This window comes from Psammomys obesus, unplaced genomic scaffold (assembly GCF_907164565.1).
Source record: "Psammomys obesus unplaced genomic scaffold, mPsaObe1.curated_primary_1811, whole genome shotgun sequence".
NCBI lineage: Eukaryota > Metazoa > Chordata > Mammalia > Rodentia > Muridae > Psammomys > Psammomys obesus.
In genome coordinates this window covers 12,799,365-12,816,118 of record NW_026596125.1, presented here as the reverse complement: position 1 = coordinate 12,816,118, position 16,754 = coordinate 12,799,365, and the positions used below count along the sequence as shown (strand labels likewise).

The window sequence follows — 16,754 nt, the reverse complement described above, 5'->3', positions numbered from 1 at the left end:
TTCAAGACACTGAAGACTGAGGATTGTGGTAAATTTGAGGCAAGCCTTGGCTACATAGTGATACCCTGTCTCAAAAATTAAAACAACCAAAACCAAAGCAACAATGAAGCAACAAAATAAAATCCTGTCCATAATTAAAATGTAACTTTTCCATCAATTACGATTATGTTCAGCCCGTCATATCCAGCGCATAACTCCATAACTGTAACACTCTCATAGCAAGTTGTAGCTTGGATAAAAATTTGAAATTTCATGTATGCACATTATAATTTTGAAATAGTATTTATTTTTAGACTCACTGCTATACCTAGGAATTTGATTAATAGAGAAGCTTAAACACAGTTATATCTCAAATATTGCCTTTTATTTTGAAAACCATAAATTAATTTAAGACTTTTGTATATTTAAGACAGTGTATATTATTTTAGGCATCTAGAAAGTCTTTGGAGTAAGTTCACGCATGTGCTACATGCATGTGGACATTCATAACAGCCCTATTCACCAAATCAGAAAATGAAAACAAGCTGAATCTTCATCATAAAGAATGAAGAGACCAGCAGTGCTGGGTTGATACAATGACATGTCACCCAGAGATGAGAATGAATAGACAATCGCTACATTCAGAAACATGGGTAAATCTCAATCCTAAAGTTGAACAAAGAAACTAAACACAGAAGGGAACATACTACATAACCCAACTGGTAACAGACCTTAAAAACAGACCTTTAAAAATAGTTTCTGGGGTTAGAAATCAGGAGGGTTTACTTTTCAGGAGAGATTTGTTTACTTACTTTTAGGATGAATGTTTTGTCTGAATGTGTGGAAGTTGGTTGATCACCACATGTGTGCCTGGAGAGGTCAGAAGAAGGTTCCAGATCTTTTAGAACTAGAGGTGGTGAGCTGTCATGTGGGTGCTGGGAACTGAACCCAGGTTCTCAGTAGGGGCAGCCAGTGTGCTATACCTTAGATTGGTTTTAAGCGGTTTCTGTTTTATTTAACATATGCTCTCCTTTTTTAAATTAATTAATTTATTTTTGGTAGCCATCTTCTTCTCTCACTTGTGTAAGCAAACAGCATGGTTTGTTGTGTTTAGTTAAGGATTGTTGTCGTCTAGTCTGAAAAGGTCTAGGGGCATATCTAATCTACATATTAGAAAAACCAATCTCACAATTTTAAGAAGTGTGGAGAGGAAAGAAAGACTTGTGAAGGGAGCTAGAAATCACCTGTGTCAAAGAACACAAGGACCTAACCTAGAGCTCTGGCAGAGGGGCTGGATAAATAAGAGGTAGACAAACCAGCTCTGGAGAAACAAATGTTCCGTCTTCAGCTTTGTTCAGAGCTCTGTGATTGCTCAGACTCTGAGCTATGTTTGTTGATCACAGCATTAGCTTGAGTGCTTTTCAAGATTTAAATGAAACAAGCTACAAACCTCCAAAAGTCTGTTGTCATAGACAGTGAGGATGAAATAGGCCAAGAAGCCAGTAAAATGTGGGACAAATAAAGCTTTTTCTCTAGGACACTGATAGTTGTAGATGTTGTTGGAGAGTTTCTGCAGTTATTTTTCCTAAGCATTTCTTTCTTTCTTTTTACTTTTGCTGTGTTTTGTTTTGAGACAGGGTTTCTCTATGTAGCCTTGGCTGTCCTGGACTCGTTCTGTAGACCAGGCTGTCCTCGAACTCATAGTGATCTGCCTGCCTCTGTCTCCTTGAGTGGTTTAAAGGTGTCCATCATCACACCTGGCTTCCTAAGTGTTTCTTAAATAATGGAGTTTCAGCATAAAATTTAGAATAGCTAAAAATAAAACAAAACTAAGGTGGAAAAGACAGTAGGGTTAGGAAGAGTTTTAGCAGAAAGTTAGGAAGAAAGAGAAAGTAAGACAGGTATGGAGCACACCCAGATGAAAGCAAAAAGAAAGTTCACTAGGATCTACTTTAATCTCATTTCTCAGATGAAAATATTAGCATCTCAGAGACTGCTCCAGAGTAAAGAAGAGCCATTTGATAAAAGTGGCACCTCTTGTTGGTGTATCCATTTCTCCCTGGGAGCAGAGAGAAAGATACAGTTATCTGAAAGCAACTGATGTGTTCTGGAGTAGAATGCTAGGCGTATGTGAAGATTCCAGAGCAAGCACAAGGCTTCAAGTTCATTTCCAGCGTCTCCCTTCCACCAGGTGAAAGGCAAAGGTTCAGTGTAACGAATGTCCTTTCCATCACTCCTATGCTGCTGGACCACCATGCAGCTCTTTTTCAGATATTGGTGGGGTGACCTTACATTAGAATCTGGAGAGTCTTCTGTTCAGTACAGAAAACTCTAAAACAGACAACATGCACCTTTAAAAAATAGAATGAAACAGAGTCTCTTCAGCTATTGTCAAACTCTGTAGGTAAGAGCTCTGTAAATATTTGGTGACATGGAATGGTATCTTTGCCAAATCTTTGCAAAAGCTAAAATAGAAGTTAGGAGACCAGAAATGAATGTGAAAGAAAGAATGAGGGTATGAAAACTGCTAAGTCATTAGAAACTAAGTGTTTTGTTTGATCCATGGAAAACTCTGAGACAGACTTAATTATATCTGTTTTAGAGCTAAGGAAACTGGGGTTGTCCCTTTTTAAAATTTATTTATTTATTTTATTTTGAGACAGGCTCTCACCAGGAGGTTTCACTGAAGAGCCTTCTTGGTCTGGAACTCACTATGTAGTTAGTTAGCTGGCTTCAAACTCAGAGGTGCCCGCCTCTGCCTCCTGAGTGCCAGATCAAAGGTGTGCGCCACCCACCTGGACCTAGATGAAGTAGCACAACTAGTAAGGCTCAGTACAGTTGCAGCCGCACCCTTGTTGGCTACAAAGGTCCATGGAGGATGTCTAAGGACATTTAAAATGTGTTTTTAGGGCTGGAAAAATGTCCCAGTCATTAAGAACACTGGTTGCTCTTCCAGAGGACCTGGGTTCAATTCCCAGCACCTACAACTGTTCTGTAACTCCAGTTTCAGGGTATCCAACATCTTCACAGAGACATACATGTAAGCAAAAACACCAATGTACATAAAATGAGAAAAATAAATAAAATCATTAAAAAAAATGCATGACCATGAAAGTTCCAGGAGTTTTTAATCTTATATAATCTTAAATAAATCTTGATTTATTTAATAAAATAAATGCTCAGAAATACATGTAAGGACATTAATTTTTATGCTGGTTTCTACAGCAGTAAACTGAAATCTCTATAAATATTTCTTTTAAACTGGTTAAATAAAATTAAAAAACCTTGAAAAAGGTATTACCCATGTACCCTAATACAGAAAGCAGTTCAGAATTTATTGTAAATTGTAGAAACAAAAGATAGAGAACAATATGTATTATTAAAGTATATTTATCTGTTAAAAATTATATGTAAATCACATTCAGGCTTATATCAGCACCAAAACTTCTGGTGAGTCAGGTGTGTTGGCTCATGCCTATATCACAGGACTTTGGGAGTGTGGTGATTTGAGAAAGAATGTTCCCCCTACACTTGTATGTTTGATAGAATTGTTTGGGAAGGATTAGGAGGTGTGGCTTGCTGGAGTTGCTGTGTCATTGGGGCTGGGCTTTGAGGTTCCAAAAGCCAGTGCCATGCTAGTGCTTGGCATAGGATTTGAAACTTCAGAAACCAATATCCTTGGACATACTTCTTTCAACAAGGCCACATCCCCTAAATCCTTCTGATTCTTTCAAATAGTGCTACTCCGTGGTGACTAAGCATTCAAATACATGAGTCTTTGGGCCCATTGTCCAAACCACCACAGGCTAGGTTCTCTTTCTCCCTCTCTCTCTCTCCCTCCCTTGTGCTTGTCAATCAGAGATAAGTGTCAGCTGCTCTGGTGCCATGCCTGTTTGTCTGCTGCCATGCTCCCCGGCACAGTGGCCATGAACTTTATAAGCCTCTGAAACTGTAAGAAAGTCCCCTTTCTTTTCTAAGTTGAGTTAGTCATGGGGTCTCCTCACAGTGATAGAAAAGTAAGTAAGACAAGAAGGCTGAGGCAGAAGGATCGCCACAAGTTCAAAGCTAGCCTGGAATACATGGTGAATCTAGGCCAGCCTGTGCTACAGAAACACAAAATACTATCTCAAAAACAAAACAAAATGCAAACAAACAAACAGCACACACACAGAGAAGTTGGGGATCACTAAATTAGCAGAATGCTTATTAGCATGTATAAAGTCCTGAATTTGATACCCAGTCCTCAATAAACTAGGCATGGCAGTGTACATCTGTAATCCTAGAATTTGGGAGACAGAGTCAGAAGAGTCACAAGTTTAAGGTCACCCTCAGATATAAGGGCTAGCTACCATGTTTCAGATAACAACAAGAACAAAAAAACTTCTGAAAAACTAGATTCCACTTTTAACAGCTCAGTCCTGGGGAGGTGCCTCTGATTCAGAGGGGAAGACAGAATTCTCTTTCTTTTGACTTATTTACTTAATAATTGTATGAAAGTAGACTTTAAATTGTGTGTGTGTGTTTGCAGGTGCACAGACCTGTGCATGAGAGTGAGTGTGGAGGCCTCAGGTTTTTTCCCCTTTTTATTTCCACCTTGGTTTTTGAGGCAGGGTCTCTCACTGGTTGGCTAGGCTGGCTGTCTGCAGGGCCCCTGCGATGCTCCTGGCTCTGCCTCTGAAGGCTGGGGCTACAGATGGACTTGAGAAAGTCCAGCTTCATGCATAGGGGCCAGGGGTCAGAATTCAGGTTCTCATGCTTGCACAGAAAGTACTTCTGCCACTGAGCCACCTCCACAGCCCCCACCAGAACACGTCTTTAAACAACAGAGATTTATTACTTCTTAACAAAAGTGAACATATTGACTTAATTACGTAAAATAAAGTCCAGGCATCTCATCATACATTATGATGTACTTGATGAGAGCCTTAAGGGACGGGGAAGTTTGAAGAAGAGTGGGGGTGGAGGGGGAGAGAGCAAGAGCCAGGCCTTGTGGGGTCCTGCCTGTAATCTCAGCACCCAGGTGGTGGAGGCAGGGTATCAGGAGGTCAGGATCACCACTCTTGCTTGCTTGTCTCCCCACTGCACATACACAAGGTAGGGTAAGAGGCAAGACAATCGAGAAAAGCATGAACAGTGGTGTGAGTGAAAATCTTTCCCTTGTTTGGGGCTTGGACAAGAGAAGTGCGTGGTTCTCATGATTCTAAAGACTTTAATTCCAAGATCAAGATGTCAGCAGGCCTGGTTTCTCCTCCAGGCTGTGAGAAGACTATGTTCTGCTCTTCCCCCGAGACTCCTGAGAGTCTGTAGGTAAATCTCTGATGTTCCCTGCTCAGTGGGTCTCTGACTTCATGTCAGGCGATATCCTTCCTGTGTAGTTAAATCCAAATACCGCTTTTTATAAGGACACTTTTTATAAGGCATGTGCTAGTATTCCCAGTGGTAATTATTTTTTAATTTTTAAGAAATAAGAACAAGAGCTGGAGAGATGGTTCAGTGGTTAAGAGCACTGTCTGTTCTTCCAAAGAACCCGGGTTCAATTCCCAGCATCCATATGGCAGCTCACACCTATCTGTAACCCCAATTCCAAGGGATCTGACACCTTCACACTAATGCACATAAAATAAAATAAATTATTTTTAAAAACTAAAAAAAAAAAAACTTTAAAAAAATAAGAACGAGACACAAGGACAAAGAGAGCTAGAGCTAGAGATATAGACAGTAAGTCTTACGTGGTTTTACAAGCATATGTGCAGTCACTTTATTTATTTAATTAGTTAATTAGTTATTATATTTTCAGTATTAAGAATGTAAGAACTGGAGAGATGGTTCAGTGGTTAAGAACACTGACTGCTCTTCCAGAAGTCCCGAGTTCAATTCCTAGCCATCACATTGTGGCTCAAAACCATCTGTAATGAGATCTGATTCCCTTTTCTTGTGTGTGTGAAAACAGATCACTCATGTATATAAAGTGAATAAATACTTAGCTCTCCTTCGATTAACAAGTCCGCTTAGTCTTATCACTTAGCCATAGTAACAAAGGTTCACCACAGACATGTCATGACACGAAGTCTGCTGTAAGCATGAGCTTAAAGGAACATAAGTAGGCTAGACAGTGGTCATGCTGGCATAAGCCTTTAATGCCAGCACTTGGGATGGGAGGTCAGAGGCAGGCAGATCTCTGAGTTCCAGGCCAGCCTGGCCTACAGAATGAGTTCCAGGACATCCAGAGCTACACGGTGAGATGTTGTCTTGAAAAACCAACAATTACCAGTTGAGCTGGACAGATGGGGCAGACGGCAAGAGTATATGCTGCACAGTCATGTGGACAGAGACTCAGCTCCCAGCACTACACAAGTGAGGCATCCCCCAAACGCCTGTTACTTCAGCTCCAAGGGATTGGACACCGGTTCCTGGCCTCTGTGTGCACACAGGCACATGCAAACACACACATATACACACGCAGGTACACTTACGGAGACAGACACAGGTACATAAACAAAATAAATCTTTTCTTAAAAATGCATACGGGGGCTGGAGAGATGGCTCAGAGGTTAAGAGCACTGCTCTTCCAGAGGTCCTGAGTTCAATTCCCAACAACCACATGGTAGCTCACAACCATCTATAATGTGATCTGGTGTCCTCTTCTGGAGTGCAGGTGTACATGCAAACGCAACATTGCATACATAATAAATCTAAAAATAATTTTAAAAAAAACCACATACGGTAATATATACACTATAAAATTTACAGTCAGATATTTCTAAGTGTGTAGTTCAGGATTATCAAATATATTCATGTTTTCCATCTCACAAAACTGAAACTTTACCCATTTTAAAAACTTTCCATTTCTGTTTCTACCTCTCCCATCCCTTGCTGACAATCATTGTGCTTTCTGTTTCTATGAAGATGGCTGTTCTAGTTATCTCATGTATGTGGAATTATACAGCATTTGTTTTTTGTGTTTGTTTGTTCTGGACTTAGTTTACCTAGCTTTATATCTTCAAGGTTCATACTGAAGGCTGTATATTTCATTCTGTATATTTTTGTTACTCTATTTGCTACATGTTTTGTTATTTTTTTGTTTGACATGTATGAGTGTTCGCCTGCATGCATGTATGTGCACTATCTGCATGCCTATTGCTGGCAGAGGCCAGAAGATGGTGTCAGATCTCCTGAAGCCAGAGTTGCTGACAACGGTGACAGGTGGTGCTGGAAACCCAAGTCAGGTTCTCTGCAAGTGTGCTCACCTGCTGAGCCCTCTCTCTAGACTCTTCTGCTACATTTTGTGCACACATTCATGAGCTGAACAGTGTTAGGCTTCTTCAACCTCTTGTAGCAAATAATGCTCTGAGAGCATGCCTATGCAAATAGTTTCTCAAAAGCCTCCTTTCAGCCACTTGGTAAGTCCCCAGAAGAGGAACTGCTGAATCATAGGGTAGTTTTTCTGATTGCTTTCAGTCTTTGGAGGCGCCACCATACTCTTCCAGGGCTTCTCAATCGCAGTACTGTTTTTAGTTAGAAGGACAGAAAGCAGGAAGGTGGATGAACCACACAAACCCCAGAGAAGTAACTTTGCCATTGTTTTAATCAAGGGGCTTAAAGGATGTTGTGACACTCAAAGTGAGTGCAGAAGCAGGCTTCAGGCAGTTTTCCTGACAAGAGGAGGAGGAAAAGCAGTTGCAGGAGGAGCTGAGTATTTTCTACTGAGAAATGTTTATCTGTTTAGAGTTGCAAGCTGTGGGGAGTGTCCTCATTAGAAAACAGCTGATGATTCCAAGAGACCGAGGAAGAATCACCATGGTGATGGAGACTGACCCATTTTTAAAGTGTAAGGCCTATTGTGAGTGGAACTTTAAAAAGATTATTCTAGTAGAACTTTTCTTTCGTTTTTGTCTTGGACATCAGATATGAAATAAAATAGCATTGTTATTATATCTGCACTCCCCCTGAAGCCTGATGTTCCAGGGAGGATTTCAGAGTCCAGTCTTGGCTTGATGCCTTCCTAGCTGTTTAACAGAGGAGGACTCTTAACCTCTTTAGTCTCAGAATCCCCAAAGTCTTTTTCATATATGGATTAGTTTTCTATGATTATTTTGGCCACCTTTTGTTTAGTATTCCTTTTCTCTTAAACTTGGCTTTCCAGCAAACTCACTTAATAGTCCCCAGTGGAGACTGAGGAAATAAGCCAAAAGGTGCCAATTGGCAAACACATTAGCAAGGGTCATGGGCCAGAGGTCTTTCCACTGCTTCATTTAGACTTAAGATGCCAGGAGGTGAGCTGACCCCACTCTCTGCTTGAGCATCCTCCTATCATTGGCCAGACTGTCTCTCTCCATTTATTTTCACTTTGTCATTTTTAACTCCTTCACTTCTCATCCCCTTACCCATTTCTAGTTGTTCCACTTGATGGTATAAATAACTCATCTTATTCTAACGACAACCCAACAAGTAGGATAATGTTGAATCTCCACTGGACACGTGGGGAAACTGAGGGTAAGGGGTTGATGTAGAATACAAACCCAATTGAGCACAAAATCCACACTCTTAAATAGTATGCCCACCTTAAGAAAACTTGTTCGTGGGAGTTGGTGGCACTGGCCTGCAATCTTCAGTGTTCTGGGAGTTGAGGCTGGAGGATTCCAGTTCCAGGCCAGCCTGGGAAGCTTAGTGAGACACTGTCTCAAAATGAAAAGTAAAAAGAGAGCTGAGACTAGATCTCGTTAGAAGAATGCTTGCTTAGCATATGCAAGGTCCTGGGTTTGATCCCTGAAATGGGAAAAAAAAAAGTTGTGAAAATACAACTGATCCGTAGCTTCTTCTGATGCCTCTCTTCTGTTGTAGATAATTTAAAAGTACGTGCTGATTACTTCATCTGGCACAAGGCAGATATTCCCTCCTAAGCTTCCTTTACTTCTCAAGCCCCCATCCCATGACATCTGCTCTAACAATTTTTATCTGGGCTATTTCCCATCCATAATCTCAGAATACTTGCTAACGTTCTTCATCTGGGCCAATTTCCTCCATCCACGCCGATCGGGCCATGCGTTCCTCTCCACACTAACCCATCAAGGCTCCTTGATTTCTTCCAGTACCTGTCTATCTCTCCCCAAAGCCTTCGAGCCTTCACTGAACCCCTCAGTGCCCTGCCTAGGTGGCAGCCTTTTAACCATCCAATCAGGGACAACAGGGGAAAATTCCTTAGCATCATGTGGGTAAAGGAGATAGTTCAACATTAATAACAATGCCCATGGCAGGGCAGTAACCAGATCTCAAGGCACTGAAACCAGCATTTGAAGACACAGTTGGACCTTCCTCCAACACCCTTTATTATCCATAGAAATGTTAGCACATCTATTTCTGAGGCATGTCCCTTTTGATCGTTTATCCTTTGCAACACTTGAATCTATTTTGAAAAACTAGGATCTTGTCTCCTTGGATTTCCTTTCTGTCTGCTACCTTTCTCCTGCCAAACAGAGCTGTAATTGTCAGCTTGTGCCTTGACTCTCCTGCTTGCCGGTGACATAATTGGAATGATATTAAACAGCATCTCCTCTCTGCAGACTGAACACCTTTCTGTTCGCATTTGTTCTTTCAGCCTCTCATTTACAAGCAGATGACTGTGGATGAACAGAGCATGCTCCTCATTTCTGCCCCGGCTGGATGGCTAGTGCCGGGATTTAGAATGCACCAGCGTGCCTCGGTTAAGGGAAATCCATACAAACTGACAGCTGGCTAACGTGACTGCACTTCCTGGTGTCTCAGCACAGCTCTGATGGGAACGAGACGTTGTCCGTGTTGGCTGCCTATTTTTTGTGAATCCTGGTGGGAGGGGAGGGTAAGAGAGATGCAGCTAGAAGAGGCTAAGGGCTTGGTCAGCTACGAAGGTTCTTTTCATAGGTTCCGAGGATGGTGAGATCATACTGAGAGGGATAACAATGGAAATTAATAACAATAATGCTGTCCATCACACCAAGGCTGATAATGCTAAGAATGTCAGTTGGGTGGGAAAAGGACTTGCTGTGCAAGTGTGAGGATGTGAGTTCAAATCTCCAGGACTCACATAAAAAGCCAGGTGTGGTTGTGTACCTATAACCCCAGTGCTTTGGGGAGATGAAGGAAGGAGGGCTGGCTGGCTGCCGGGCTCCCTCCAAGTTCAGTGCGAAGTTCTATCCCAAGGGTGTAAGGTGGAGAATGATGGAACAGGTACCTGATGTCCCCCTGTGGCCTCCACACACAGGCTCACACACCTGCATGTACACGTCACACACCGCACACAAGCATGTTTCTACATGTGCCAGCTTCTTTGTTATTTTATATGTATTATCTTATTTCGTCTCAACAGCTTCAGGTAAGCACTATAATGGCACTATTTGTATGTTATTATCAACATTCAGACAGATAATTTCCACCAATATATTATAATAATCCATAACTGGGGATAATAATTTAATCAAGATATTTTCATTGGCAGTTTATAGGGTGGGGAAACTGAGACAGAGAAGTTAAGGAACTTACTTGTAAACACTTAATCAGCATTGATTCATTATATTTAATTTTTTTTTTTTTTTTATCATGCTGGGAATTGAACTCAGGCCCTTATGTATGCAAGAGAATGTTCTACCACTGAGCTAACTTCCTACCTCCGGTCTGTGCTTGTAACACATCAGTCAGTGTGTTTTGAGTCCAAGGAGGAAGGCTCAAATGGAAAAATGCGTTTGAAGGGAGTGGTGGAGAGCGAAGGCCCCCCCAGTCCTTGTGTAATGGCTCAGATCTTAAGCCAAACAAGCAAACAAAAAAGAACATATCAGGGTGGTCCCTGTGGGTAGGTCTCAGCACAGGAGATAGAAGCAAAATGGCCTAAAAAGTCCCATGATGGCCACACCCTGTCCTTGGCGACTCTTCATTATCTTCTTCCCAATTTTAAGGCAATGGTATTGCATAATTTGCATATAACAGCCAGAGATAATTTTCTGCTTAAAACAGTTAGTCATATTCTGGATTGGATCCGTTCGACAGAGTGAGTCTTTCCTCAAATGAGCAATGTATTCTGTCAGCGGAGACGTCCTTCAGTGTGGTGGATCAAATGCTTTTCCAAAGCCGGACCCCTAACCAGGTTGTACTCCAGAATCGCACACCCTCGGCACAGAGTTCGTTCAGAGTTCCGCCACAGGGTTCAAGTGCAGTTTTTATGAAGCCTCTTTTATTTTGCTCTTCGTTACTCTGTAACAAATGAGTCATTGATTTTCAAAAAATTTTAAACGCATCCAGAACAGCATTCCTTTTTGTTATTTGCTTTGAACAACCATTTCAAAAGCCAGGAAGAGCCTAGGCTCTGAGCTGGTCTCTGTCAGGATCCCTGCGGCTCCTTCGAAGAGCCTGAGCCACCAAGTCCATCGAGGTGCTGACCCGCAAGCAAGGCACCGCTCACCAGTGTTTCCAAAACATTGCCCGGCAATCATTTCTGAAGGGGTCTGGGAAGGCCTGAAAAACAGTAATAAAAGAGGAAATTTAGGGACAATCCAGTTCTCTTTGTAATTTATGACGTGCTTTAGGGACCTTTCCATGTAGTTTATGCAGGGAAACTGTCTGGAGGCTCCATAAAACCCGGGCTGGATACAGCCCCCAGCCCCCTCCCCCTTCCCCGAGGCCTGGCTAAACACAGGTTCACTTGATGCCAAACTGTTTGATGTCAGAAACGAGGGACATGGCCAACGGGACCAAGGGTAGGAGAGAGAATTCATCAGGGTTTTCACAGAAGCATTCCAATGAATTCAGAAAAACAACCAACCTGTGTAACACTGGGAAGGGGGGATGGGAGGCTTGAGGTGCTGGTTGGTTAGAGCGCCCCCATGTGTCTCAGCACCTCAGGATCACTTCACGACGCTCAGAGGGCAAAGAGCACTTTCCTTACTCCTAGTCCCGTGTTATCCAGCAGCCAACTCTTCCTTCACATTTCATTTTAGAACCACACATGAAAGTCCTTCATCGTTTTCAAAAGAATGCTATTATATTAATTAATTAATTAATTTATTTATTTATTTGGTGTGTCTGAGTGTGGGTACCTGTGGAGCCCTAGGGACAAGCTCGCAGGAGTCGGTTCTCTCCTTCCATCACGTGGGCCCCCAAGGACTGAACTTGAGGCTTGGCCACAGACGCCTTTTCCTTCTGATCCATCTCATTGGCCCAGGTTCCTTCTTCCTTCGATGGGTGTTTGATTATATTTTCTAAGAAGCCGAAAACATAAAATATCTCATTTTCTAGAGTCTCTTGGCAGGCAGGCTCAATAAATGCTTGCTTATTGAACTTTCACTGCCTTGCCCAAATGAAGGAATTAATAAACAAAGCATGGTACATTTATAGTATTAGTATAGATACTAGTTAGTAATAAAAAGAATATGCTGCTGGTATGGACAGCAGCAAGGCACAAACAATGAGATTTGTATTTGTGACATTTTGCAATTGCCAGCCAAGGGCTCAGGACAAAGGGACTAGGACTGCAAACCAGGAAGCTTTCCAAGGGCCCACAAATGTTCTGGGGCTTACCTGATGTTCAGGGCCCAACTATGTGTAGTTTTCAAATCTCTTAAAACTAGTATGATACTAAGTACAGCTGCCTTTCGAGGGGCTACAGAGACAGCTCAGTGGTTAGGAGCATTGGCTACCTTTTGCTGAGGTCGTTGGTTTGATTCCCACACGGCACTCTCCACAGTGCTTGCATTCAAGGACATAAGAGCAAATGAACTAACGGTACAGAGCTCTTACAGTAAGTGCCAGCGAGCAGCACACAAATATCATTATCATTCTGTCTGGATCAATAAAGACTGAAGGGAATATCACAAACCATGAACTTCAAAGAGCATTTCATTTAAAGCTTGACATGTCTTGGTCTATCTCTATGGACATCTTGGTCCATAGCCCCAGTTCCATGGGATCCAACCCCTCTGATGGCCTCCCTGGACACCAGGAATGCATGGGATGCAGGGCATGCATATAAGCAAAACACTCATATGCATGTAATAAAAACAAAGACGTCATTTACAAATTATGGAATTGCATATTTTTAAAAAGTGAGGTTCACTATATAAAATTATGCTCAATGAGCTTTGTAAAACGTTTTCAAACTTATGAAAGCATAACCCTGTCAGGTTACTTTCTTGGCCTCCTTCTCATCTCCTATCTGAAACAGACACCCAGTGAACTCTCAGAAACTCTGCAAGATCAGCTCAATACAAGGCCTCAGGGGAAGGGGAGGGTGGCAGCCTGCATTCCAGACAGCCGGCTCTGCCTCTGCCCTTCTGGGGCAGCAACACAGAGCCTCTGTGGTATTTGGGCAGTGAAAAGGACAACACCAAAGTTCCAGGCTAGTCCTGGCCCTTCCTCTTGTAAGCTGCCCTTGAGTCTGGCAATGGGGTCTGGACCCTGCAGAGTCGTGCTGTCTTTGTGCAAGGCAGTAGCCCTCCTGTGGAGAGCTTGTACTTCATACAGCCCATCTGGGCACTTCTGGGCTGACTCTCTGCCCCCGGGTAGAACCCAAGGATGGATTCTGGCAAACAACTTTGGTTCCCACAGCTCTTAACATGTTCCTCCTTGCTTCTAATGTCGGCGACCTACAAACAATGGCCCAGGCTAGTGGTTCTTAAGGCACCTGAGCAGCGTATTTGTAAATGTCTGTCCCCTGTGCTCACTGCAGCATGGGCTCTAGTAAGATGGAGTTGTCTTAGAGCCCTGTACTTCAGGTACAGACTTTAAGAAATGATGATCCGGGTGAGAGAGAGAACTTAGTAGAGTGCTTTCATAAAAACATAAGGACGTGGGTTCACAGCCATAGGACCCATGTGAAAAGCCAGGTGTGTATGTTAGCATATAGGCAGCCTGCCTCCAGGTTGCTTAGCAACCCGTGATGTCCCATGAGTTTGAAAGAGAGCAAGGAGGGAGGGATATATGCAAGGGTTTGGATTGGAGGGAGGAAGGGGAAGGAGGAAATAATGTAATTACAGTCTCAAAAACAGAAGGAATCATTATAAAATAGGAAGGTGTAGTAGGGTATGGAAGTACCATCACTCTGGAGGCAGAGGCAGGCGGATGTCTGTGAGTTACAGGCCAACCTAGTCCACGGAGCAAGCTCCAGGCAGCAGAGCACACAGTGAGATCCTGTATGTCTTTAAAAACAAAACAAAAACAGCCAAACAAACAAACAAAACCCAAGTGCAGCGTCAGCCTTCTGAAATCCTAGTCCAGGGAGGTGGAAAAAGGATACTGTGGCACAGCTGGCCAGCCATTCTAGCTGAATCAGTGAGAGATCCCGTCTCAGAGAGTAAGATAGAAAAATGATTGAGGAAGACATCTGGCATCAAACTCTGGCCTCCACTTGAGTGTATACACATCATAGACAGAAGAAGCAAACTACGGACAAGAAAATGTCCCCCAGTCTATTCATTGGAAGCACCTGACCCGTCAGGCAGTTAAGTAGCAGTGGTTAAGAGTGTGTGGGGTCTCCAAGGCATTTATTCAAAAAATGTTCAAGTACACAACAAGGACATTTGCTCAACCATTTTCATAGCAGCTTTATTTGTAATAGCCAGAATCTGGAAACAACCCAGTTGTCCCTTAGCAGAGGAATGGATACAGAAATTGTGGTACATTTGCACAATGGAATACTACTCAGCAATTAATAAGGAAATCATGAAATTTGCAGGCAAATGGTGGGAACTAGAAAAGATCATCTTGAGTGAGGTATCCCAGAAGCAGAAAGACACACCAGGTATATACTCACTTATAAGTGGATAGTAGACATATAATATAGGATAAACATACTAAAATCTGTATACCTAAAGAAGCTAAACAAGAAGGAGGCAAACGAGATGGACTTGGAGAGAGAAAGAAAACAGGGAACAGGACAGGAGTCTACCACAGAGGCCTTTAAAAGACTCTACCCAGCAAGGTATCAAAGCAGATGCTGAGACTCATAGCCAAACTTTGGGCAGAGTGCAGGGAATCTTATGAAAGAAGGAGGAGATAGAAGGCCTGGAGGGGACAGGAGCTTCACAAGGAGAGCAACAGAACCAAAAAATCTGGGCCCAGGGGTCTTTTCTGAGACTGATACTCCAACCAAGGACTATGCATGGGAATAACCGAGAACCCCTGCACAGATGTATCCTATGGCAGCTCAGTCTCCAAGTGGGTTTCCTAGTAAGGGGAACAGGGACTGCCTCTGACATAATCTGATTGGCCTGCTCTTTGATCACCTCCCCCTGAGGGAAGAACAGCCTTACCAGGCCACAGAAGATGACAATGTAGCCAGTCCTAATGAGACCTGATAGACTAGGGTCAAAGGGAAGGGGAGGAGGACCTCCCCATCAGTGGACTTGGAGAGGGGCATGGGAAGAGAGGAGGGAGGGAGGGTGAGATTGGGAGGGAATGAGGGAAGGTGTGACAGCTGTGATACAAAGTGAATAAACTGCAATTAATAAAATAAATAAATTTAAAAATTAAAAAAAAGTGTATACTAGAAGCTAGTGATGTCAAAGTCTGATGACCACTTTGAAGGGGGACATAAAATGTTGCTTAAAATCTTTTCTGCAATAAAAACAATGTCTATATTCATTTAAAAAAAAAAGAGTGCGTGGGGTGCCTAGGTTCAAAGTTCATCTCCATCTCTTGTCCTGGAGGTCTTAGACAGCTCCTGTAATCTCTCCACAGTGCTTGAGTTCAGGGAAGTAAGAGCAAATGAACTAACGGTACAGAGCTCTTACAGTAAGTGCCAGCAAGCATTAGATAAATATCATTATCATTCTGTCTGGATCAATAACGACTGAAGGGAATATCACAAACCATGAACTTCAAAGAGCTTTTCATTTAAAGCTTGACATCTCTAAAGACTTGACATGGTGGATGGAAATATAACCACTTTATTCATGCCAGCTTTCCTACATTCCAAATATCTTTGTTCTATTTACATGTTAAGATAAAACTGAAAAAAAAATAAGCTGGGCTTAACTGTACCCCATTTTGATTGATTAATGAGCCTATGGCAACTCACATATATAAGCCAGATCATCTTTAATAAGCTGTTCTTAATCTTTGGTGATTCTTAAACAAAACTGCAAACCAGAATCACATGTGCAGCTTTTGAACAGCGCACACTGGCTTGGTAGAGATTAGGGTGAGGCCAGAGGATCTAAGTGTGTTTGAAGTTCCCCCATGCTTTGGCTGTACACTGTAGGAAGAGAAGTGCCAGTTCAGACAAAAGTTAGTATTGCTTACCTGTTTAAAGATGTATAAAACCAGTGGTGTGGGCTTGTGGTCCACTCAGGGGGCTGAGGCAGAGAAGTTGGTTTAGCACAGTAGTTTTGAGACCAGCCTATGAAACATACTGAAATTGTGTCTTCAAAACAAAACAAAACCCACACACAATAACCCTCCTAAGAACCAGGGACCAACCTTGTTAAGTAACTTGGCTAGATTCATTTAGCAAATCATTTGCAGAGGCAGGAGTTAGGATTTTTGTTGGTATAGTTAGAAGAAACAAACAAACAAACAAATAAAAAACAACAAATTTCTGTCCTAAACACACATCAACTTCTTTTCTTGTCATGGTTCCTTAAATGACGCAGTGTTCTCAGCGGCTTATATTGTTCTGGGTATAATAGGTGATCCAAAGATGATTTAAAATATGTGGAAGCTGTTTGCAGTTCTTGTGTAAATATTACACAATTGTATGCACAGGGCTTGAGCTCCTGCAGACTTTGGTACCAGAGGGTATCCTTTGCAGATAG

The 16,754-nt window shown here is 42.4% G+C and overlaps 1 long non-coding RNA gene across 1 annotated transcript; it reads right to left on the bottom strand.

Annotated features, from left to right (window-relative positions):
- Window positions 1-10,562: 10,562 nt before the first annotated feature.
- On the bottom strand, window positions 10,563-16,360 carry LOC129665172 (uncharacterized). The gene is made up of 3 exons (XR_008718343.1): window positions 16,243-16,360; window positions 12,042-12,203; window positions 10,563-11,460 (listed from the first exon to the last, which is right to left on the bottom strand). It is a non-coding gene; the product is annotated as an uncharacterized LOC129665172 (long non-coding RNA).
- Window positions 16,361-16,754: the final 394 nt, after the last annotated feature.